The following is a 25,907-nucleotide window of genomic DNA, read 5'->3' on the forward strand; positions in this document are numbered from 1 at the left end:
TGTATGGACATTTCAAATTTTCTTAATTTCAGATATTACCATACAAATGACTTGTGTTTCAGCCTAAGGAAGTGAAGTCACTAACACGAGTGATAAGGCTGACTGGAGGCTATGAGACTAAGCACAGTCTGCCCTCTTTTAAAGGTTATTCTGTCTCCAGCATAAGTATGGGATGTTGGTACTCAGAATGTTCAGTTAAATTGTTGCTTCCTGCAATTGCCTGTGAGCTATCAGCATAGACATTGTTTTTGTGCATGCACGCTTGTATTTTTATCATAAACATTGGAATATGTAAATTCATAAATTTATCCAGTTTTAAGGGGAAAAAAAAAGTTATATTCTTTGGGGAGGGGAGAGGCATCTGAAAATGAAATTAATTTAGTTGCTGGAACAGTAATTAAATTATGCTTTTCTACTGGCTAATATAATGAACAGCTGTTTCCTATGAAGGGAAGGGTAGATCCCCTTTTTACCATGGAAACTTCAGATTAATTAGAACAATTAATCTATAAGGTAATAGTATCTTTTGGAATTTTCCACATCTCTACAAGTTTTCAAGTCAGCTTTCCTGCTCTCAAACATGTGCTCTTGTTTCCGTGTCATTAGTTTCAAAGTGAAAGCTGAGTGAATTGTTATTGCTCACTCTGCAAATAGAAAGGTGAAAAAAAGAATAAGTTGAGTAAATCATATTAACAGAAATGGTCTTGCATAAAATGAAAACAGCTTATAATCAGAATAATATTGTAGTCAGACTGCTGATTTGAAGTTACAAAAGCTGTAGCAGTTTAATACCTTTAGAAACGAGTTGACATTTCCTTTCATTTGAAAACCCCAGCCAAGTCCTTGTGAAAAGCAAAGTCTCACCACCCTTTGAGCTGTCTAAATAGCCTTTAAGTCTTGCATCTACCTTATATTTATTTTTTTCTTTAGAAATAGGCTATTTTCAATAAATCTCCTTTCAGAGTTATGAAAGACTAACACTTTTTTTTTTTTTTTTTTCTTAATTGCTCCAGTCCAGCTGGTTGCTTTTGTTGCTGTGATACAGTATATTTTTTATTACATATTAATATTAAATTTGCTTTCTTGTATTTTGTCACTCTAAAATTCTACCACCAGTTTAGTTAGGAAGTTTTCTGTGTGTCCATTTCTGAAGGAATATGTCAAACTGAGAGGATTACTTCTAGAAAAGCAGGGAAAACTATACCATCTTCCTCAAGACTGAAGGCCTTCCTGACAGGTAGTAGTAGCTTCAGTCAAGTAGTGGTAGAGCTCAGCGTAGTTTCTGCTGAAAAAAAAAAAAAAAAAAAAAAAAAAAAAAAAGGCTGTAAATGCCACTATAAGATCTAATGGTCCTTTCTAGCCTTGAAAAGTTACAGAGTCATTCACATGTGAGCGTGAATTTTAATTGGCACTTGCATGATCAGAAGGTGCAACTTTTATCAGAATCTGAATAAGATCCTGTGTTCATAAACCCCCAAACCTTGAAAAACTTGTGAAAGATCATGCATCAATAGCAGCCACATAATCTCCTTAGTTATTTTAAATATCAAATGTTTTAATTTACATTAATGCTATTGAGACTAAAGTTAAACATATTTAATTTTCCAATGTAACAGGTACCATTTCAACATGCTAGAATGGACCTGAGCTGCCCCCAGCTGTCTTTGATCACAAAGGACCTAAAGAGGCCTTCTTTAAGCTTCAGACCATAGAGAGGCAACAAGTATTATCATAATCCCTTCCCTGCAGTTTTCTCCTTTTCCCTCAGGGTATGAGGATATGAGTGAGAAGAAGGGAACTGCACAGTGCTCACATAATGTGACCAAATGCCCAAAGGTCACTCATTTCAGTGTTTAATGAGAAAATCATAGTTCCGTAGTCTCCCTGTAAATCAATATTTGCAACCTCTGTAGATTATGAGTTTGTAGATTATGAGCTTGAACAGTGAGATTGGTTCCATTGCATGGGCAGGTCTCACAGGCTCTTTTGGAGCTACAGACTGTCCAGGAGAAATATGGAGAAGGAAAGAAGGCAAGTCTTCAGTGGAAAGCAGCTGCACATCTACCTGTATTTTACAGAAGATTACATTGCCAGAGGATGGGAATTTTTTCACCTTGTTTTTCTGAGTTAAGCAGAACCACCCATCCTCCCCTCCCACCCTAAAATAAAAAGTAAAAAGTTGTCAAAACTTCAGTTTGCTTTATAATAGCAGAGAGGTATGATCTGCAATTTGACTCCCAAGTGCTGTGCTTGGCCCTCAAAGACATGATAAATTTTGAGAAGTGTACTGAAATATCCATTTATATCAGGGTTTGTACTTTTTTATGTTTGGTTCACAGAGAAAGTTCACTACTTGCATCATCCTCCAGACAAGAAAAAACAAACTGGAAAGGGGACAGAAGGTGCTCCTTGTTTCAAGGGATTTTCTATTTTCCTTCCTTCTTCTTTTCTTTCTATTCTGCTTTATTGTTACTGTTCCCCGTAATGGAACTTCCTTATGGTCAATCTATTGTTACTTAGGATTATGATAGTGAATATCAGGCTGAGTCATGCAATATTTGCCAACTCCACACCTTTCAGTATTCTGTTTCTTGAGAGTGGAAGTAAAACAGCTGTTTGTGATTACAACTGCTTTTTTAAAAAAAAAAAAAAAAAAAAAAAAAAAAAAAGCAGCTTCATTTTTAAAAGAAATTGAGTAAGAAAAGAAGAAAAGAAGCTCTAAAGAGAATTTAATACATATTCTTAAGGTTTTCATAAGTCTACAAAGAAATTGAAACTGTCCAGGTCCAGCAGCGTTCACAAGCAATGCCTTAGTAACACAAGAATTTCAAGTATTTAAATCTAAGGAAAAGAAACAGAAGCAATTAAACAAAGAAGCATATTCTTAATTTCACTGAAGATGAAACAGAATAAGAATCAATAAGAAAAAATTTTTGCCTAAAATTTCTAATTGATTAATGAGAATCTATCTTTCACTGAAGACAAATAGAAGCTTAAGCCTGGTGTGTGTGAATCATATCTAATGTGAGTTATTATGCACTATTATATACTAACCTTAATTGTCTTTTCAGGAATATTTTTATTTTAAATTACTTTGCATTTTTCCTTAACAATTTCTAACAGCTACGTAAAACATCTGCACTGCAAACACTCAAAGGAGCATCCTGAGATGGCTGCACATGTGGTGACTTTTGTGATTTTTAATTTCTCCACTTGACTGTCAATAAGGAATGATTAGAAACAAAATATGTAATATTTCTGACATTGAATGATTGCTACAGAGCTGCTACTGGACAAACTAACACTCTATCTCGTTGCGCAGGCATGTGATGTTTACTTTTGCCACCTTAGTCTACTAAGCGAATGCTGATAATATCTAAATCAAAAACAGATATTATTTTTATTCCAGATTTGACCTTGCAGTCATTGCTTAATATTTTCACCATTCCTGACAGATTATAGGTATGTGCCAGGGATGCAGCTTCTGGGGCCTTTCTGTGTCTTGTTATTTTAGGTGAGGTTTGTCAGCACTCTTTCTTACTCTCCTGTTTGCTGGGAGCAGCAGGAATAACTATATAAAAAATAAAATATAAAAAAATAACCCTCTTCAAAAGAGACAAATTAAAGGAAAAATACTGACCTACTGCATCAATCTGCAACTCTGCTATGTTGAGACTGAAAAATCTGAGACAAATTCTTTCAAAATGTGTAGGTTCATACTATAAGTGTTGCTATTTTTATAAAAATAATTGCAATAATAACTAATGATTTTTCCAAAATATCATATAGGCCCATCTTGACTGACTTTTCACACTACACAGCTGTAGATTTCACATGATAATTCCCACCTTGAAAGAAATAGCTTGTAACCGAGCTATAGCTTCCAACTGAAATAAAACATACCTTTCAGAAAAAAATACGCAGGCTTCTTTAGGTATTAGGAATTTTACCATGAGCCTCAGGAATCTCTCCCTGCTGTTAACTTACTGAAACAACTGCACTGCACTTTCAGTTGTAATATTTTTTAAATTCCCAGTCCAGTGAATGTTGCCATGTTATTTAAACAGAGATCAGAGATGAGAGATTTCCTTCTCTAAGTACTAAGTATGGAATTCACCCACTCTCCCCCAAACTTTATTCTCTAAAAGTTGGTCTTCTAATATAAATCACTTGTATAGGCTCCTTTTCTAGGTTGTGAAAGGACATACAACATTCACTTGGTCAGTCTTAGACACCTAAACTAGGAGTGGAGAAAGAGGCTGTTGCAGGAGTGTTTCCCACTTTAGGCAATTGAACTGGAGGCCTACTTTTTAGGCTGATAAAATTACATTTGGTGAACAACCAAAGTGGTCATGGGTCATAGTGATGTCCTGTACTCTCAGCTGTACTCTCAGAATTTTCTCTTTCTCTCACTGTATATCCATTTCCTAAATCGTAGTTAATTCTCATAGTCAGTGGGTTGCCTCTTAACCATTTTTTGCCCTTGATGCCCACTACTGCACTGGAACAGGTTGCCCAGAGATGTTGTGAATGCCCCGCCTCTGGAGTTGTTCAAGACCAGGCTAGATGAGGCCCTGAACAACCTGTTTTAGTGGGTTACATCCCTGTCTATGGCAGAGGGGATGGAACTAGATTATCTTTGAGGTCCATTCCATCCCAGGCCACTCTATGATTCTATGAAAAACAACTTCTTAAGCAACTGTAATTTTCTTTCCTACAGTAAAAATCTTCTATGACATGGCTACTCTGTTGACATATTTGGTTGAAACTGGCCAATGGGTTAGTAGTTCTTGTTTAGGAACACAGGAGTACAGACATGCACACATGTCCACCAGACCCACACCCCTGCACATACAAGCCACATAAGCTTGATTTCCCAACTTAACAGTTTTAAATGAAATTTGCAAAAAAAAAACAAGTGTATGTTCCTGCCTTCACTCGGCAGATGAGAAATGTCAAATGACTGACAGGGAATGGGAAAGCTCTGTATTTTCCCTTCCCTTCCCTTCCCTTCCCTTCCCTTCCCTTCCCTTCCCTTCCCTTCCCTTCCCTTCCCTTCCCTTCCCTTCCCTTCCCTTCCCTTCCCTTCCCTTCCCTTCCCTTCCCTTCCCTTCCCTTCCCTTCCCTTCCCTTCCCTTCCCTTCCCTTCCCTTCCCTTCCCTCTTCCCTTATTTTCTCTTCCCTTCCCTCTTTCAGTTAGAATACTCTGTCAAGAACAGGAAACTAAATTCAGTGTTTGGCCTTACATATATAGCACCAAAATAGCTTTGTGCAATACCTTAAGTCAGATCTTACCAGCTAAGCAATACTTGGAGGACTTCTCAGGATGTGGTAGGAAATGAAGGGGTGACAACACAGTGGCATCTTGTTTCATTCAGCACCAAAATATGTGCCTTTGCTTACTGAATATACTCTGATGCTCTCAAAAGCTCGAGGTTGTTAAAATACCATAGTTCTTTATGTATGAACAATCTTTTAAGACCCAAGGATAAAATTTTACCTTAGGTAATTAAAATTAATATTCCTATAGAAATTCTGTCTAATGAGAGATTCTTAAATATTCTCTCTTAAACCTTTGTATATTGCTAGATGTTGATAAAAGTTGCTAGGTTCCTTCTCTGCAAGCAGCTACATTTCAGTGGTGATGTATCATATGTGTGAGGGTAAGTAAAACATTTGGGAATTCTTCTGTATTACTTGCTAGGTCTTTGTTGTAGCAACATTGGTTTGCAGCAGCAGTGACACTGCTGGGGTTCATTACTGTAAGAACACACAGACATAAGAATGGAAAGCAGAATTTCATGACAAGAGAATTAAAATAAAAGTAATAGTCGTACAATGATTGGAGACAAATTACCTTTATTTATTTTTTTTTCCAGACTTTTTTCTCTTTACTGTGTTCTATTAAATGATTCTGTTTTATTTGCTTTATTTAATCGGTGTATAAAGGTTGGTTATTTATATACAACTATGCATACAGGTACTTAATTGTATATAAGAATATACAGAATATACATTACTATAGTATGGGTGTGTAATTGTACTATGCGTATTAGTACCATATGAAATTCTAACAAAGAATCTAGATGCATTTAAGGTACTGTGATTTAGAAAAGAAAAACATATGAAATATCTACAGTAGAGCAAGTAATGTAAACAAATTACTGTGAATATTCATTATAATTCTGGAAGAGTTTTTTTGTTGCCAGTTTGCACCATTTTTATACATTTTTTTCCAACAGTTGTGTTCTACTAAGAAAAAAAAAGCTATGGAAGATGAATTTTATGGATTTATATTTGGAATCTTTACACTGGTGTAAATGTTTTAACATTTAATACTGTACCCTGCAAGAAATTCCAGTGACTGCTTTGGGGATATTCATGATCGGAGATGTAAAATACCATGGTTGTCAAAATACGCCTCCAATTTGGCATGCTCAATAAATAAGGAGAAAGAATTATAAATCTCTTACATTTTGCAAGTATTCAGAAAGAAATGTGAAAGACAAGTCTGTTCAAATCCCAGTTTTGTAGATGACTAACTACATTTACTTCTACCCACATCAATAAATCCTTTGCAGGGAAAGTAAATGTTTCACAAATTGGATAAAACACTGGTTAATAAGTTATTTGAGAATCAATGTGTATTTATTCAAGTTCCTTCTGTTAACACGCATTGTGAATTATTTCCATTTTTAACTCTGTGTTTCTCTGCAAGTTTGTCATTGGGTATTCCAAAAACACAGTGGAAAAATGTTCTAGCTAAAGAACAAAAAAGACTAGAAAAAGAGAAATGTAATCGATTTTGAAAGCTCATTTGAAATTTGTGAGGGATTTGAATTTGAATATTTGAATTTGCCAGTCTACAAAGGAAGAAAGTAGGAGTCTGCAAGTGAAGAAATTTCCCATGGTTCTTCCCTTATAACAAGCAACAAAGGAAGGAACTCTGTACTCAAACAGGTTCTGTAGAGCTGTTCAGTCTTTGCCTACATCATGACTACTGTCAGGATGATGATGTAGCTTGGGAAAACTTTCTGGGCACTTACTTGCCTTCTTCTTACGTCTGTTCACACTCTACAGCATCAGGGCTGTAGATTCTCTCCATCAAACTGCAACTTCAAGAAAACAGAAATGTTTTGTTAATTTACATGTCCAAATAAATTGTTAGATCTCCTATCACTATACTTCCCAATAAAGTGTCCCTTCTCAGCTTTCCTTTAGGTTCCCATTAAGTACTGGAAAGCCACTATAAGGTCTCCCTAGAGCTTTGTCTTCTCTAGGCTAATTAACTACAATTCTCTCAGCCTCTCTTCATAGGAGAGGTGTTCCAGTTCTCTGATCATCTTCATAGCCCTCCTCATATTGTTTTTCAACCAGCAATACCCCATGTCCTTCTCCGTAGTGCTGATCTCAATCCACTCATCGCTGAGACATGTTTAGGATTGTCCTGATCCAAGTGCAGGACCTAGTACTTGGCATTCTAAAACTTAATGAAGTTTACATGGGCCCACCTCTCAAGCCTGCCAAGGTAGGGATGACATCCCTTCCCTCCAGTGTGTGACTGCAAAACACAGCTTAGTGTCATCAGCAAACTTGCTGAGGGTGTACTCAATCTCACTGTCCATGTCACTGACAAAGATGTTAAACAGAGCTGGTCCCAACACAGACCCCTGAAGGAAACCATTCGTCACTGGTCTCCACCTGGACATTGAGCCATTGATCGCATCTCTTTGAGCCATCCAGCCAATTCCTTACCCACCAAGTGGTCCATCTCTCAAATACATGTCTCTCCACTTTAGAGACAAGAATGTTGAGCAGGCAGTATTAAATGCTTTACACAAGTCCAGGCAGATGATGTCACTTGATCTTCCATTATGTACCCTGTTGTAGAAGGCCACCAAATATCAGGCAAAATATGCCCTTGTGAAGTGATGTTGGCTGTCACCAATCACCTCCTTATTTTTCACATAATTTCCAGGAGGCTCTGCTCCATGATCTTGCTGGGCACTGCAGTGAGACTGACAGGCTCGTAGTTTCCAGTTTCTGGAATAGCACAAGTGTCACTCCAGAAAAACAAACAAACAAACAAACAAACAAAAAAACCTGTCAGATAGACAGCCTATGGTCCTAGTGGTAAAGATTAAAAATAAATAAATAAATAAATACATAAATACATAAATAAATAGAAATAAAAACAGGCAATGCTAGTAGACAGCCAGCATAAGTAGCAGGGCTGAACGGAAGGACCTGTGCCAGCATGATGATCACATTGATGATCACATTTTTACTATGAAATAATATGAAAAGGTTCCTGAGGCTGGTTTAACTTCTAAGAGATAAACTAACCTAGGAGAATGTGCAAAGAAATTGTTATAACTCTTGACTTAGGAAATAACTTTTTTTTTTTTCCCCCCAAGAAATTAGGAGGTAACCATCATATTTTTGAATTTGGAACAAATCTGATTTCAACGATCTGATAGATGGACAGCTAGTGAAATTCTTGCTTTACGTAACTTTTTGATTCAAAGGAAACCACTAGCAGCCTGAGGTGTGAATGTGTGTTTTCAACTCAAATAAATGGATTAATTTACAGTGATTGAGCTGAGAGGAAATGAAGACATGATTATGAGGTTTAACGTGGCATTGGCAAAGATAAAACACAATACAGGTGGCATCTCATAGATGACATACCGAAGGATTGCTGATATGGAATATATGTACAACTAATGAGAACTGAATTTAATGATAGAGACATATTATTTTCCATATCCTTGAACTTTATTTTCTTAACAATCTAAATATGGCAGTTTGTACAGCACTTACAAATACCTGTTGTGTTTCTTAATGCTTCACATATTAAAATGTTTATAACTTTGCATTTTTGCATAATTACATCCGTCTCATTGGAAAAATTTCAGTTGGTAGAACTGTTGTCACAATCAATGACAGCAACCTAATTAGGCTCCACTGGTTGCTAAAGTTAGTGAAAGCTTCCAGTAAATCAGTAAGTATTATCAGTGTTGTTTTTTGTTGTTGTTGTTTCTGTTTTGATTTGTTTTTGTTAAAGAAAAGATTTATTTATTTTTTTATTTTTTATTTTTTTTTGTAAGGAAAGATGAATTCTTATTTACAGGAAAAAAAAAAGCACGCAAAAACAGCATTATAGAAAAATGTATTGTTGGTAGTACTGGAGATTTTAGAGTATTGCATTCAAAATGTTTTTGTTTGTTTGTTTGTTTGTTTGTTTGTTTTTCATTAAAGTGATTTATACCTCTTCCTAAACCTCATTTTTATAGAGGACTTCAAAAGAAGGTTTCAACAAGCTGAGTAGTAAGATCAGCATTGTATCATATGATGTGTGGAAAGAAAATCACGAGCTTGAAAAAGGGAAATATGAAGCTGATGTACAATCAACCATTTCCTCTTTTATATTTTGTGTGTAGATATAAAAAAATGACTGACTGTAAATTCTGACTTTTTGTGGTTTATGAGAGGTAACAAGGAGTGTGGAATAGACTTGCTACGACATCTTCAGAAGATAACCATCACCTATGACCACAACAGACACTTCCTGACCAAACCAAATGAGGGTAGGTTGTCCCTCCCAGTCATCTAATCTATTTTTGTCCTGTGCCCAGCAATGCTAAACACTGTGAAAAGCTGCTGTTTGTTTGCTGTCCTTACGGAAAATTGTGAATATTGTAGTTGAATCGCAGACATCTGTGTTGCACCAGTCATGACATTAATTTACAAAGACAGACAATACTGAAGTCTATCATTGTAACTACAGATCGTATGTATCTGGAGACTAAGAAAACTTGTTCACAAGATGGACAGAAGCAGCTTTCCATTTCCACCAGTGTGGCGTGACTCAGTCCTGAGTAGATAGGATTTTTGTTTCACATCAGTGAAACAGAACATCAAGTTCTGCATCTCTTTCTGCATTTGAAGCCAGTAACTATGGTCAAAAGTCAGCATATTTCCCAGAGATTTCAGAAGCAAAGAGAAAAGCAGCTGAACTTACAGGTGTCATTCTCCCAATTCAGGGTTAAACAACACAGTCAAAAAGAGACAACTACATTGCCCATTTCATATTCTGTACAGAGTGGATCTTCTGTCTCCTGAACAAACTGAGCACTATATTTAAATTAAAATGAAAAATATTTCTATCTACGGTTGCCCATTTATCAGTATAATGCTGATATCATCTTTGTCATGCTGAGAAATAGAGATGAAAAGTTAAAAAACATCATTGCATTTTAAGTCTGCCATTCCTAGGATTATTCTCTGACTGCAGGGTAAACACAAAGCAATGAATAGACAAGAAGCACTCACAGCAAAAGAGAATTTGCAAATCTTCAAATGATGTTGAATTTGAGTGGGCAGACCATGACAAAGTATTCACATTTCTTCATCAAATCTAACTAGTTTGCCACTACATACTGCACAGTAGCCCAAATGAGATGCTAGGAAGCAAAAAGACAACTCCTTTTGTAGATATTGGACAGGACAGGATTTGCTAGTTCAAAATTCTTTTAATTTAATTAGAGAAGTACAATGCATTTGAGATGTAAATACTAACATTAACTAAACTATTTAGTACTTTAAAATGTTAAATTAAGTACTTCAGTGTTTGTCATCCAGCCCAGTCCCTGATGTAGGTATACCAGACACGTTTACCCCCTATACTTCTGCATTCAGTCACTAAAACATGACATTTTTCTGGGGAGGCTAACTAAAAGGTCAGTGAAACACAAAGAATGTTGCCTGCCTATTGGCATTTTATTCTCTTGGGAAATGTTTTGGGTTAGAACTTCTTCCATGGGATTTTCACCACAGCTAGATTGTTTTCCGTTTTTGCACGGTTATTGGTATGTGTCCTTTGCTGTGCTTTCTTCAGTTACATCAGATGACTTAAGCATTGTTGCACCAGAATGTCTGACATATGAATTTGGCCTTAAACAAAAATCTAGTAATGAAATATTTATTACATGTCCTTTTACTATAAAAATAAACATGTGCAAAGAACTCCAAAAATGTTTGCATTGACTAGGCAAAAATCTGTGGCTTGATGAGGACAACAGAGATACTTGGGAGTACATAGTTAAGAGAACCTTCTTTATAATGGTATGAATTGTAAAAAATCTTAATTTTTGGAAGTCCAATAGAAGATCTATTTTTATCATCTTAGACACAAAGCTTTATTTAACTTTATGTTTAATGGAAGGTTTCCATTTCAAAGCTGTCTTTTAGGTATATCTTCATTTTGAATGGCAGTGATAAACACGAATTTAAAATACTCTACATTCTAGTTAAAGAAAACAAAACACAATAAAATAGTTAGTTTTCAAGATGTACCTATAATTAAGGCTAATCTTACTTTCTGGTCTCTATATTGCTATAACTGGATCTTCAGTCCCACACCCCTGTTAACACTTCTTGCCTACCGTTTGTTCTGCCAACAGCTTTGTTTTGTTTTGTTTTTTAAATTACAGGACTGTCATGTTTATAGTTGCTCATGAATAAAGACCAATGTCTGCCTAGGAAAGATATATCTGGCTAGAGAATTGGCTAGGGCTTGGTGTGCTTCCTTTATGTTGTTGGCTCAGATTTACTTTCTCCTTTATCCTCAGGACACTCCCATGACAAGGCAAAGAGAAGGGAATGTATTTACAGTTATTTCACTGCTCTGAAGGCAGTTTACGAAGATACTACCATTAATTAAAAATAAATGAAAATGTACTGTCGTTTCTCAAAGCACGCAACAAAAACATCACAACACATGTATTTAAAACATCACAACACTTGGATTTTTTACAGCAATAGTATTAGTACTACATGCAGATGCGGGATATCAAAATTTAATTTCTCTCCAATTTTTTTTTCTTTTTTTTTTTTTTTTTTTTCCTACTGTCATATTAGAGTCCAGAGGAAGGCCACAAAGATGATCAGAGGGCTGGAGCACCTCTGATGTACCTCCTATGACGACAGGCTGAGTGCAGCCTGGAGAAGAGAAGGCTCTGAGGAGACCTTACAGACCCTTCTAGTACCTAAAGGGGGCCTACAGGAAAGCTGGGAAGGGACTCTTTGTCAGGGGGTGTAGTGAAAGGATAAGGGGGAATGGCTTTAGACTAAAATAGGGAGAGTTAGATTAGATATAAGGAAGAAATCCTTCACTCACAGACAGTGCACAGGTTGCCCAGAGAAACTGTGGATGCCTCATCCTAGTCTGGTGGGAGGTGTCCCTGACCATGGCAGGCAGGTTGGAATTAGATGATCTTTAAGGTCCCTTTGAAACTCTCCTTATAAAGATCTAAAAGCACCCTCTGACTTCAATGGAATTTTAGTTTGGTTTCAGTGGAATTTGGTTTGGGCTGGAAGGGACCTTAAAGACCCTTCTACTAGAGCAAGTTGCTTTTAGTAAAGAATTTCTTCCTAATATTTAATTTAAATCTACCCTCTGTTCGTTCCTAGTTCCTGATCTACATAGAATGCACAAACTTATGGCGGCATGGTGCCAAGCAGGTTTCTGTAATCACCTATCCTTATGTGACTTCTGTATGGGTGTATATTTGAGCCTGAGAAATATAAACTCTGTCACAGTAATGATTAAATAGAGGAAGCATTCTCTGGTAAATGTGCTCCTCAGATGAACAAAGAATAACTCACATTATATGCATTGACTTAGATGCTGGAAAATTCTGCTAATTGGCTGCTGGCAAAAAAAATTTGCACTAAATTTTGTAAACTATTAGAATGTTGTATCTTTTTTGTTGTTGTTGTTGTTTGTTTGTTTGTTTGTTTTGTTTTGTTTGTTTGTTTATTTTTTCCACTAAAGCTCTTGGTTCATTTTTTCTTTTCCCTCTTTCCTTTAAAATTCCAATATGCAGAGACTTGTGCTTGTAGTTTATTCCTTAGGCTATGATTTCACCCTGTTTCCATTAAAGAAGCTGCAGTCATTTTCCTTTATAGGTACCAGGGTGTATATTTTCAACTGAAACACATTTTATTTTGAGATGTGTGACAGGTCACTCACAGTATGAACACAGGGTAGTTTTACCAGGTGAAAAAAAAAAAAAAACAAAAAACTTTTTTTTTTGACATTTAGAGATGTCTGTTCCATTGTGGACTGTGGTGGAAATGTGGCTGTTACAGTGATTTCAGACTTTTTCAGGTCAGGAAAGTTAGTTTACAACTCAAATCTAAAGTAGTGAAATAAGTGTTTACAAATTCCCTTTTTGGTGAAGTTAGATTTGAAGAGAAGATGGTGAATGTACCCTGAATGTGTGTTGCTAAACATGTTCCAGCTTTGGTGCTCACTTGTAATGTCCATGAAGCAAGGGCAGTTACAGAAACTGTCTAGGGGCAGAATTTAACTTTAAATCGTCTTCTGTGTAAGGGTTTTGCTGAACTGAAGCCAGGAGGATTAACTGGAATATATTAATAAACAGCATTTTTTCTTTTGTAGATATTAAAATAAATTTCTCTTTATCAGTTCTATATAACTTCATGAGGCATTTGTCGTCAAATAGGTCATTGGGAGAGGACAGCACTGAATTCTGGTCTGTAAATTACATTTATTAACACACTAATAAGGGAAAACACAAACAACTGAATTTCTTCAGGCTTTTAGTGGTTACTTTTAATGGCACAGAGATGATGTTTCTTTCAGAAAGCCACACAAGTTTTTCATGTACTGACCTACCTATGGTACAAAGCCAAGTGATAGCTTTATATCATTACATCTTCCACTTGCAAAACCTAATGATAAAGTAGTCCAAAAGCAATTTACATACAGTGGACTTGTATCTATAGGAATAAAATGCTGTTCCATGGAAAAACCTGGTTGACTCCAATGTTTTCAAACATCCTGTTTTCTGACATATTTCATGAGAAGGTGTACAATAACCCTGGTATCCTGTAATACTCCTGATTCAGCTGTGTGTGGTTTTGGTCAAAAAAGGAAAATGTTAGCTTTCTGATTGCCACAGTTTCTACAAACAATAGACAGTGTCTGGGAATCTCTGCTAAACGATTGTCTTTGCTCTATATAAAAACTGATCTGAATTGTTCACTTATATGGTGGCACATCTTAGACTAGATCTGAGTCCAACCTGACATGCAAAAACAGGCAAGAGTTTTGAAAGAATGTAGTTTTAATGATGAATATCCAGAAGTTGAATTCATGCCTTTCTGCTTTACTTACAATTTCCAGGATAAAAGAGAACAGCTGAAGCTCTAATCACTCCAGATACTGATCATTCTCCAGGGGGTCACACACATTCTCCTTGGAGGCCAGTTACTGAATTAGCAATTTTGATTTTTGATTACTCCATTTGGGAGCCTGTAGGAGTTGACTATTCTCTTAGGAAGAAGTCAAAACTTTGATTTTCTCTCTGAGTCTGATAAACTGTGTTGTCTTCTTAATTGACTTTCAGTGATATTAACATTTATTTATGCCTCAAGTCTGATAAACACAAAATTTTAACACATCTTAGACTTCCCTCAATTAAGGCAGCAGATGGTAATAAATACAATAAATTGGTTCTATAACCTTGAGTTTTTATCATGTCTTCATTTGCATTTTATCATGTCTTCATAAACACATAAGTAAACTCACATACAACCAATTTTTAACAGAAAAGGTGTATTGCAACCATGTAAATATGGTTATTTAGCCCTAGCCTCATTTTATAATTTTAAAACATGTATATATATCTTTTTTTCCCAGTTAGAGACAAAATTATTCTAACAAATCAAACCAGATTGTAGTCTTTGTATATTGAAAAAGAGGCAATGATATTGGAGAACATTTTGTACAGCCAAAAGTATCCAAAGTGTCACAGAAATTTAAGATGAGGCTATGCTACAGAGAGAGCTTTGGATCAGTGAAGGAGTGCAGAAGCTGCCTTCCAGTAACACCATCCCTTGGGGCACCTTGCACATTCAGAGCATTGGCAAGGACATTAATGCTGGTTTCCCAGTTGCCATGATTTATGTGCATCTTTGTCTTCATTGCCCTTCTCTGTTAGGTTCCAGAGAGACCAGCGCTGCAGCCCGTAATGTACTGATGACAGAGGCTAAAGGCACAGCAGTTCTCTGCAGTTCTTTCCTGTAAGAAATGTGATGGATGTCATGTTAAGTTTTCAGCCAGTGAGAAGGGAGTTATCCTTGTTTGTAGAAATCACCAGCGGTAAGGAAAAATAAACAGTCCACCCTTACATACAGAAAAATATGGGATTTAGCACCAGCTGAAATGTAAGAATATGGAAGGTGGTGCCATGATTTCCACTAGCAGAGACTGAAGTTGGGAGTTATAAGATTCACTGCATGTATTGGTGCAGGGCATGCACTTGATGACCTGCAAGGCTGAAAAGCTCACTGGCAAACTCAGTGCACTCAGTGAGAGAGACCACAGCAGACAGGTGATCTCCTTGCAGCTTGTCCTAGATCAGCATGGCTTGCTTCTTATCTATGTCCTCTTCCTCCCATACTCTGCCTTTGCTGTCCCTGTTCCTATTTTGTATTTGTAGTATTAAGAATAAACATTACCATCACCATCATTTCTCTATTTCTTTTCTACTTTCTACTATTCTTCAATTTACTTTGTACTTTTAGAATTTCTACTCTCATTTTTCAGTTGTTCTTCATGCATGTCAAACCAAAACAGTGCAGAGATTCTGACAGAATTGGTGGCAGAATTTAACTGAATGCTTTATGAAGAGAGAAGAGATTTGTCCATGAGAGAAGGGTTTGTCCATGGCCACTTTATTTTGCAGCCTTGTAAACATCGCTTGCTTTATAGCTTTTCAGATGACTTACTGTGATGTATGTGTGTGAGGATCATAGGGTTGTTCTAATACAATATCCACAAGTCCAGTGGTATGCCTGTATGTTTACAGGAGGTCTGAGTGAAGGCCAGCAATGAAGAAAGTGGGAAGGCAATAAAGAGCAATAAATAACTGGAGTTGCTTTCAGACAGGGTTCTGTGGGTGAGGTTTTTGTGCCAAATACCAAGAGCAACTGTGCTGTCCTTGTTACAAACTATAGCCTTATTTTCACCTAAAAATTAAATTAATCTTTAATGTGGAAGGGAAAAAAAAAAAAAGAGAGAGAGAGAGAGAGAAAGTATTCAACTTGTTACTTCGTTGGCATTCAACTTGAGATTAAGGTGTTTAGTTGTATGTGTCTGCACACGAACCTAATGCGTGGAGTATCTGAGCTCCTGCTTGTAGTCACTAGAACTTCAACATTGCCTATACAGCCAATCATGTCTATGCTATTAACAGCCCAAACAAACATAACCAGTGGAGTACAGAAAGCAATCCAGAAAACATACAAATGTAGGCACCTGGTTGCTGGTTGACTGAGCCATGAAGTATTGTATTGAATGTGTTGTCTTTAACTCTAATGAAAACATAAATACCTACCAGACCTTATAAATATCAACATATAGGTGTTTTAGTCTCAAATGGAACCTCTTGTTCTTTAATTCTCAGTCTACATGACAGAAGAAACTCAAAATTAATTAAATAAATAAATAAATACCATTTTCCCTCTAAACAAAATTACAATGAGAAATCAGAGCATAACAAGTAAAATCAATGACCTTCTAAAAAGTATAAGGATCCAAAGTAACATTGTTTAACGTCATTGGCACTGAAATAGTTCATTAATGCCAGGGTCTAACTGTGCATAGCTATTCATTTTTTATACACCTACATTGTTCTAAGACAATTTGCAAACAGTATGACAGAATGGAGGATTACCTACTCTTGAAATGCTCTATTATTAATGAACTCACAGCAGCTCTATACTACATTTTAGCATAGTAGGAGAGGAATAACACGTGGAAGTGAAACTGTAGGGTTTTTTGAGTATGCAGCATGTAATTACCCAGACTGGAAGGTGGCCAATGCACTACAGCTGACACTCTAACACTAACTTCGCAGAATTTAGTATCCAGCATATTTGCAAACTGTTTGCTGCAGTTCATTTTCCAAGGTTCAGCATTAGACAGGAATATATTCTCTATTATATTCTCATGGCAGCACATCCTCCTCCTGATTATAGTCTCACAATCTACTTTTGCTGCCTAGCTCTGATACCTTTAATTTTTCTCGATTAGGGAAATGGAAAAGAGAACAATAGCTTATTCCTTCCTTCCCAACAGCCAGGATACATTTAAGTGACATGCAGTGGAAAATTACTCCCTGGAGTCTTCTCTGAGGTCCAGACAACACACACACATCTTAGAATAGTAAAAGTCATACACATCAGGATGAGGATCATGCACATCATGAGCACTTCACAAACAAAGACACCCTCTAATGTGTTCTAGGGAGTATGAGATAGCTTTGAAGTCACAACCATTACAAAGGCTGCCAAACTTCTCTTATTTTCAATTATCTGGTAACCCACTGTCAAAAGCAATGTTCTCTCTTTCCTCATTCCTCAGACAATATCAAATGACTAAAGAGGGAAACTAAACGTGTTACTACATGGAATAATTGGGAGGGAAAGGTTATTTGGTTTAGGCTGAGGTGGGAGCAGGAGCCAGTTCACCTATGGGATTTGTTCAGGAATGATGAGAAATATGTGGGAGGTGAAGAGATTTGTCGAGATAAAGGTTGGTACCTGCAAGAAAGAGGCTACATGTAGTTGTTGGCAGAACTCATTTTACAGGAACAAAATCTGCTCTGAAGAGTGGTTTATGAACTTTGACCTGGGATCCAGGCAGGTAGGCCTTGTTCAATGGGTATAGATCTCATGCTTCCAGATATTGCACCGCCTTTTGTAACTGGAACCAAACAATGGATATTTTAATAATTGAAATATCTGTATTATGAGCTACAAATTTACTCAGCTTTGCATTTTCCCATGAAAGCAAGGCTTTGAGTCTTGATGATTACATTTTCCAGAAGGAAATTTCACACAGCTTTTAGTCTTATGTATGTGGGAGGGGGCGTGAGCTCACTGCTGGCTGGGTCTGAGCCAGAGAAACCAGCACATAAATAGAAAGCAAAATTTTGGAAAAGAAACATGTCTAACAATAGAGAGGAACATGGACCCCATTGTTCTTCCAAGCACATTTCTACAACAGGTAGAAGACAGTAATGCCTCATTTAAACCTGTGTAACAGACTGACTGCTTATTTTGCTGTTTGTATTTAGCTGGTTCTGATGGATGCTCTGTAATTTTATGTCAGTCAAGCATTTTTTTTTCCTTTGATAAAGCTGGCTATTCAGATAGTATTAGATTAGTGTTTTTTTTTTTGTTTGTTTTTGTGTGTGTGTGTTTTTTTTTGTTTTGTTTTTAGGATTTTTCCTAGGCATTTCATAAAACTGTGATTTTGACACTTTTTTCCATGCACTGTTGACTTTGTTGACAATTTTACTGAGCTCATTAAAATACTAGTATGATTTTGTATATCATAAATACTAGTCTGGTAGTGAGGAGGCTCATTAGAAAGCCCCAGAACTTTTTAGGGGCTAAATGTCCCAGAGCTACAGATGCTTATTTAATTAATGACTCCATCTCTGATCTCCCTTCTTAACTTATTTAAAGATGTCAGCCTTGACATTGATGCAATACACAACAGAGGTTTCTATCAGCATTACTTCTACTTTAGGAACATCTAAGTATTTAAAGTTCACCACTTCTACTGCCAAAGTGTTTCTGCATTACCTCCTTTTTCTATAGAGGAGGATTTTGTAGAAAAGCTTCAAATAAACGTTCCAGACATATTTTCTGTGAAAACAAGTGCTCAAATTTTCTGCATCTCCAATCTCTTTATCTTTCCTTGAAGTGTGCTTCATTCATCTCTACATTGTTTCTCTTTTAAACCAACTATTTGGAAAGCTGTAACAGAAAGAAGTGTTGGGTGACTTCTGCAGCAATTTGACCTAGATGGGTAGAGAACTCCACTCAAAGGCAGGACTGTGATAGCATAATATTAAACATATAAGTGAATATAGCTGCTTAGCATTAGCAGATGTAGTACTTTGTTAGTTCATCGATCCCTGCAATGTTAAAAGCAGAAATTATATATATATATATGTTTTTCTTTCTAAAATTCCATCTTACTCATAAGGCTTCTACTTTTAACTTCATGATTTTCTTTATAGCTAGACAGAGTATCTTCCTGACATCTGAAGTCTCTGTCAGGAACTAAGTTTTGAGGTGGACGTGTTCAAGTTTCTAAACTGTACAAAGGGTTAAGATCTGGCTATTTTTTTCTTGACTTTTCTGTCTGGTCCTACTCCCCAAAACCACTAATCTCTAACATCTACTCAAAATTTAATTGCATATTAATATATTATACATTATATAAAGTATTATACATTTATATCTAAATGGACAGTGTACAAATAACATTTGAGACATTATCTCAAATGCCCATGAGAGAATCATAAAATAAAACAGATGGCAAGGGCTAAATAAAATGAATGGCAATCCAAATGGTATTAAGTACCTTGCAAATAGAACAATAGTTTTGATTAACATCAGCAGGAATTACAGAGATAATAGGGAAGGTCTACAGAGCTCTAAAATGGTTTTTGGTGTTCCAGTCTGAAATAATCTACTGTGACAGAACCAGATCTCGCATCATTTAATCAGTACAGCTTTCTACACTGCCTTCAGTTTATGTGTTTTCCTATATGGGCAGTACAGATCATGTTGAAAAAAATAGAATATGAAAACTCAAAGCATTATCAAAATTAGTTTTCACTCTTACCTTTTTATTGGTTATAGCAGTGACAGATAAGAACAACAGCTTAACATGGGATATTTGTACTTGCTTGGCAACCAGCAGTTCTGGAGAGGGACTGCAGAGATAAAAGAATTTGGCAAACTAATTCAAATAAAATGTCTAAAATGGGGTTAAAATAGTGATAATACTCTGGACAATACAAAGCATACACACCCTGGTGTACTATATACTATTATTTCATACAGTACCATTTTTCTTCATGTAACCCAGCATCTCTCTATTAAAACTCCTCAAATTCAGTTTCTGATGGGCCTTTTAAATTTCCTATAAAGTGGGGTGACCTCCTTAGTAGGAAGAAACATATGGGCAGTGTGACATGGTTCCTCAGACGTCAGAGCATGCTCTGCTTACCAGGGTGTATCTCAGCTATGCTTGGATTTGAAGTGGAACAATTACAGACTGGGAACATATTGCAGAGGCACATTTACTAACTCAGTCATCAAAATTATGAGCAAAATATTTACACCTAAATTAAGGTCAGAAGTGTGAAACAAATGAACCCCTGCTGAAGTCATTTTCAAAAGTACAAAGATGACAGTATTTCAGTTCTCAAGGTCAAAATAAGGGCTTGTATCTGAAATGTTGTGTATTTCTCTTGTTTAACTCATAATAAAAATGAACTATAACCTCTCCCTTTTATGCTTTTCCCTCCTTCCCTTTACACAAGAGCAATGGGTATTATAAACCTAACAAAACTATGTAAAGAAAATACTGTAGGGTAAATTTTACCCTTTAGGCACAGCTAGGTGTTCAACTTGTTAGTTCTATAGTGAAATTCAGCAGAACAAACAATTTGTCTCAGAGGATTTAACTGAAAGGTCTGAGGAGGTCTGATCCAGCTCTCACAGAAATCAATGTGAACTTTTCCAGTGATGTCAGAGAAAGCTGGATCAGATCCAACAGTTAGGGAATTCTAAGTTAAAGCTCAGATTTATCTCATTTAGCCTTACATACTATTTCAGCTTCCTCTCCAATCAAGAACTGTAAACAAATACAAGTAAATGAAAAATTACAGAACAAAGCCTTGGTTAATACTGCCCAATCTATGTTTTCCCACAGCTATTCGTGTGTATCCTATTATCCGAAAAGAAATAAAATGAAACAAATAAATACAATTAGTTTGCAATACACACAGCTTTTCATTATAAATACAAGCCAGAGACTAATGAGGACAATACAGATAGGAGAAAATGCATCTGTGTTTTCTAATGCAGTTTTAATATACAAATAATTTCATTGCAAATAATTATTACTGTAAGCTTAAACCCAAATGGTATAAAGTACTGCTGAAATTCAGACACCGAGCTTTATGAATGTTGATTTTAATGGAATTAGCTGGAAATCAGTGCTTTCTAAAGATATTCATCTGGAAAAGCTCTTCAATTTGTTTTTAGCTATCTAATTTCAGTTACTCCAAATGAAGTAGAAAGCTGATGGTATATAAAAACCATATCAATAAAATTTCAAATGTTGCAATTAAGAACATGCATTAGTTCTGTAGTGTGCGTATGCAATTCCTCTCCCTTAACCATACAAACATTTTCCTTGACATTTTCTGTTCTAACACTATATATGATCTGTCCTTCAAAAATCTTTTTAAAAGAAATATTAGTACTGGCATCCATTATGTTGTAGACGGACCTTGGCAGAATAAAAATATCTTGCTTAAAAAAGTACCTGCCGTGGAGCATTTAACAAAATGTCAAACCTTAAACTAGGTCAGCCTTGTAATTCTGAGCAGTCTTCTCATGACAAGAGCAACATAAACACACTAAGTGTTTTTCTATATGGTTACCACCCTCATGTTCGCCATATGTCTCTTAACCTGTTTTTATAATTTCTTTATTGCTCTTACTTGGCGTCCAACAATTTTATCCATGAACACAGAAAGAGCTCAGAGCTTGTATTTGTGTCCATTCTGGCCACGGCTAGTGGAGAGGCAGGAGGGCAGTTCTCTAGGTCACAGCTGGTAAATTTCAACCTTGTCCAAAAAGAAAAATCACTTGCATGCCTATAAACACTTCACCCCAAAACTCAAGAATCCTGACAGGTGTTCTTTGTTTACACTGAATGTTATAGACCTTGAAACAGCCCCAGAGGAATATGAGTCCATTAAGAGGTTTAGCATACTCTGATGATGAAGATGCTCGTTGGATGACAACAGCTAGGAGCTGGGTCAGTAGTTGAGCTCCGTGCAAGAAGAGAATGATAGAATGATAGAATCATAAAATCATTTAGGTTGGAAACACTTCTAAGATCACAAAGTCTGACTGTTAACATAGCACTGCCAAATCTACCACTAAACCATGTCCCTAAGCATCAAATCTACAAATCTTTTGAATACCTTCAGGGATGGTGACCCAACTACTTCCCTGGGCAGCCTGTTCCAATGCTTCACATCCCTTTCAGTGAAGAAATGTTTCCTAATACCGAATCAAACCTCCCCTAGAATAACTGGAGACCATTTCAAAAACATGGAGTTCCCAGCTCTGATCAGTTCCTCTGTCCCTAAGGACAGTGTCCCAGGGTTCTCATCCACTAGGTCTTTAAACAACTGGAATTTTGCTCTTCTATATTTCAGTGTCCTGACTTTGCTCTTTGCCAGGTCCATATTCCCCAACTGAAACAGGATGTGGTTGCTGTAGCCTAGATTACTTCCAATCGTAACCTGTTTAATGAGCATTATGTCCTGAGCATATTTTCATTTTCTATCAAGAATTTACGTTTTGTCTATGAAACAAAATACACCATCACAGCACACCTGTTAATGACTTCAATGAAAAAAATAAAATAAAATGGTAGTAAGCTTGAAAGTAAACACAGTTATTATTTAACAAGTAAGCTAACATGCTGTTCTCTTTAATACTTAGTTTAATTATGTCACTGGAATGCATGCATGACATTACCCATAACAATTAATGAAGTGATTTGTCCAAAGTCACCTGCTCCTATTACCAGTAATCTAATCAGGCTAAACTCTACATTTCAGGGAATAATCAGTAAAGAAGAAGGCAGGTAGTCATGAACTCTGCAACTTTACTTCTACACTCATTATCATTAATATTAGATTTTCAAATTAGCAGACCACCTGCCAGTACAAATTTAATCTAGATTAGGCATAAATACATAATCACATTTCTGTCAGACTAACCAGAGTACACAATATGATGTTGTGCCACCTTTTTGTTGGCTGCACATAAATAAATAATACTAATCAGGCATAAACTCTGAAAGAATTAAATTAAGCTTTTACTATTCTTATTCTTATTCTTATTCTTATTCTTATTCTTATTCTTATTCTTATTCTTATTCTTATTCTTATTCTTATTCTTATTCTTATTTATTATTATTTATTATTATTATTAATTTTATATCATACTTGATCCACAACAATGAGTTTATTCCAGTTCCATTCTTTACCTGTGTGGCTATGCCATTTTTCACTCCATAGACCACCAAAGGGACTATTGCCCCAGGTGGCATGAAATTAAATTGGCTATGCTTGGTTAGTAAGTACCAGAGAAGGAATGGGGAGGGATGTTGTGGACCTCACTCACTTTATCATTATACACATGATGAAATGAGCAGAGCCACCAAAATAATTCAAGTAGAAACCCCAAACCTGTGTATTGAATTCTGCCTAGCAAGCCTAGCCAGAGCATTTCTCTGATGCATGGGTGGTAGCAAGGCAACAAAGCAGTGTGTGTAACAGCTTAGCTGACTGAGAGCATGATCACTATGTGGGATGTTTTCATTTCTGTGATGGCAAGTTGCTGTACATCATTTACAACAAAAAGACACCATAAGGAAATAGAACCAATGGTCAGGAAAACACATCCGAAGTATTGTGTGGAGAAGCTGGCTGCCCTCCCATGTAAATAGTTCTCACACAGGTATTCATTAAGTTCAAATACATGTCATTTGAAAGATTACTTATTTCAATGGGGACTCAGCAGTTTTACACGTAAGCAGAGTGTACAATTTCATATTCAGTAACAGCACAGATTGGGCAGGCATATGTAGTTAAACTTCGAATTGTAGATTTACATTTAAAAAATAGGCATAGAATGACCCAATACATGTGAAGAGTGCATTACTTTTTTCTTTTTTTTTTTTTTAAGTTACTGGAAAATGGGACAAAGTTCACAAGACAAAATAAGCAGTAAAACTGGTTCTTAGAAAGGACACTGCTTCCTCATTTTTGCTTTCTTTGTGCAGTTCCCTAGAAAGCTGTATGTAATGGACTTGCAATACATAGCTCAAATATCCCCTCAAACAGCTCTGAGAAAGCAGATTGCTGTCACCTACTATATAGTGACTTCTTTGTATATATATGTTGATATATTTCTACCAGTTATCTGAGGTTCTTCGTATTAGCTATTCTTCCAATTGTAGTTTAGTTCTGACAATACATTGCAGTTTGCACTGGCTTATTCCCTGATGTGACATTACTGTCACTCAATGACTGTCCAGGAGAAGCAAAATATACTGAAGTGGAAACAGACTGAAAATGAAGCCCAGTGCTTCTGTACCCAGGGTACAGAAAAAAACAGATGCGGAAAGTTATTTTCTATGTAATCTTACACTGAACTGTATGTTTTCAAAAGAGATTTTGGACTTCTATTTTCAACATGAGAAAAAAATTTAAAATGAAAGACAATCCTGTCTTGATTATTGTAGTGTTTTGTACATACCAAATAAAAGATCTCATTACCATTACGATATCTGCTACCACCTATTAGGGTCACAAAGCTGATAGGAGAATTTTCCCTTCAAGGAAAGACTGAGAGACCTGGGTCTGTTCAGCCTTGAGAACAGAAGACTGAGAGGGGATCTTATTAATGTTTACAAATATCTTAAGTGTGGGAGACAGTGGGATTTGGCCAACCTCTTTTCAGTGGTTTGTGGGGACAAGACAAGTGGCAATGGCCAAAAAATGGATCACAGGAAGTTCCACACCAACATGCGAAAGAACTTCACAGTGAGGGTGACGGAGCATTGGAACAGGCTGCCCAGAGAGGTTGTGGAGTCTCCTTCTCTGGAGATATTCAATCATCCCATCTGGATGACTACCTGGATAACCTGCTCTAGGGAACCTGCTTTGGCAGGGGCGTTGGACCTGATGATCTCTTGAGGTTCCTTCCAACCCCTACAATTCTGTGATTCTGTGATATTTCCTCCTTATATAAATGGAGAAACACAGATTTAGATAATCTGTTAATAAAATGGAAGACTTGTAACCCCACTCTTTTTCTCAGACTTATGCCACTGCTTCTGATACTGAATATTATGGAAGTAATTTAGATGAAAATTATTTTTAAGACTTATTTTTTTCACATTTTAATGTGAAGCAGAATTGGTGTCTCAGGAGCTCATGACAAATGGTAAGAAGTAATCTAAGGAGTCAAATTATTGGAATTCACCTCCTTAAAAAGGTAATATTACAGAGAAGACAGATATTACAAATGAAACCAGTCTTATTGTTTGGACTGATTATTCTCTGAACAAGAACTAGCTTTCTTCAAATTTCAAAATTAAGGATACAGAATTAGTTTCTGTACCTATTTAGCTAAGATAAATCCTGGAGATAGTTACGACTTGCCATATGTTATTATATGTGTAATCATTAAAAAATATTTATAATGCATTTCTAGTCTTCAAAAAATTCATGTAACTGGACATATGTTCTGTGCTTTACATAGCTGTGTTAGGTAAATAACCAACCCCTTCCCTGAGCATATAATATGGTCCACTTGCTAAGAAAAATCATGCACAGTAATTCAGGGCTACATACATGCTCAGAAGATGATCTTTGCCTTACTAGGTGGACAGTTGAGCACCACAATGCTGTACATCATGCTATTTTTTTTTTCTAATCCCAGGCTCTCTTTGCATTGCATCAACTAGTCCTCTCCAAGACAGATTTATTAGAAAAAGAGACAGTCCAAAAGAGGGTGGATATCATCATTCAGTGCTACTTGGCCTTGGAGCCAGGTATTGGCCTCTTCCTTATTTAGCTCAACAGTGTAGATGCAGCCTGAGAGCTCTTTAAGGTGGTGTCACTGCTCAGATGCCAAAACAAATGCACTTAAAGCATCGCAGACAGATATGTATCTCAGCTTTTCTTTAAAGC

The sequence above is a fragment of the Aythya fuligula genome, chromosome 2 (assembly GCF_009819795.1).
Source record: "Aythya fuligula isolate bAytFul2 chromosome 2, bAytFul2.pri, whole genome shotgun sequence".
NCBI lineage: Eukaryota > Metazoa > Chordata > Aves > Anseriformes > Anatidae > Aythya > Aythya fuligula.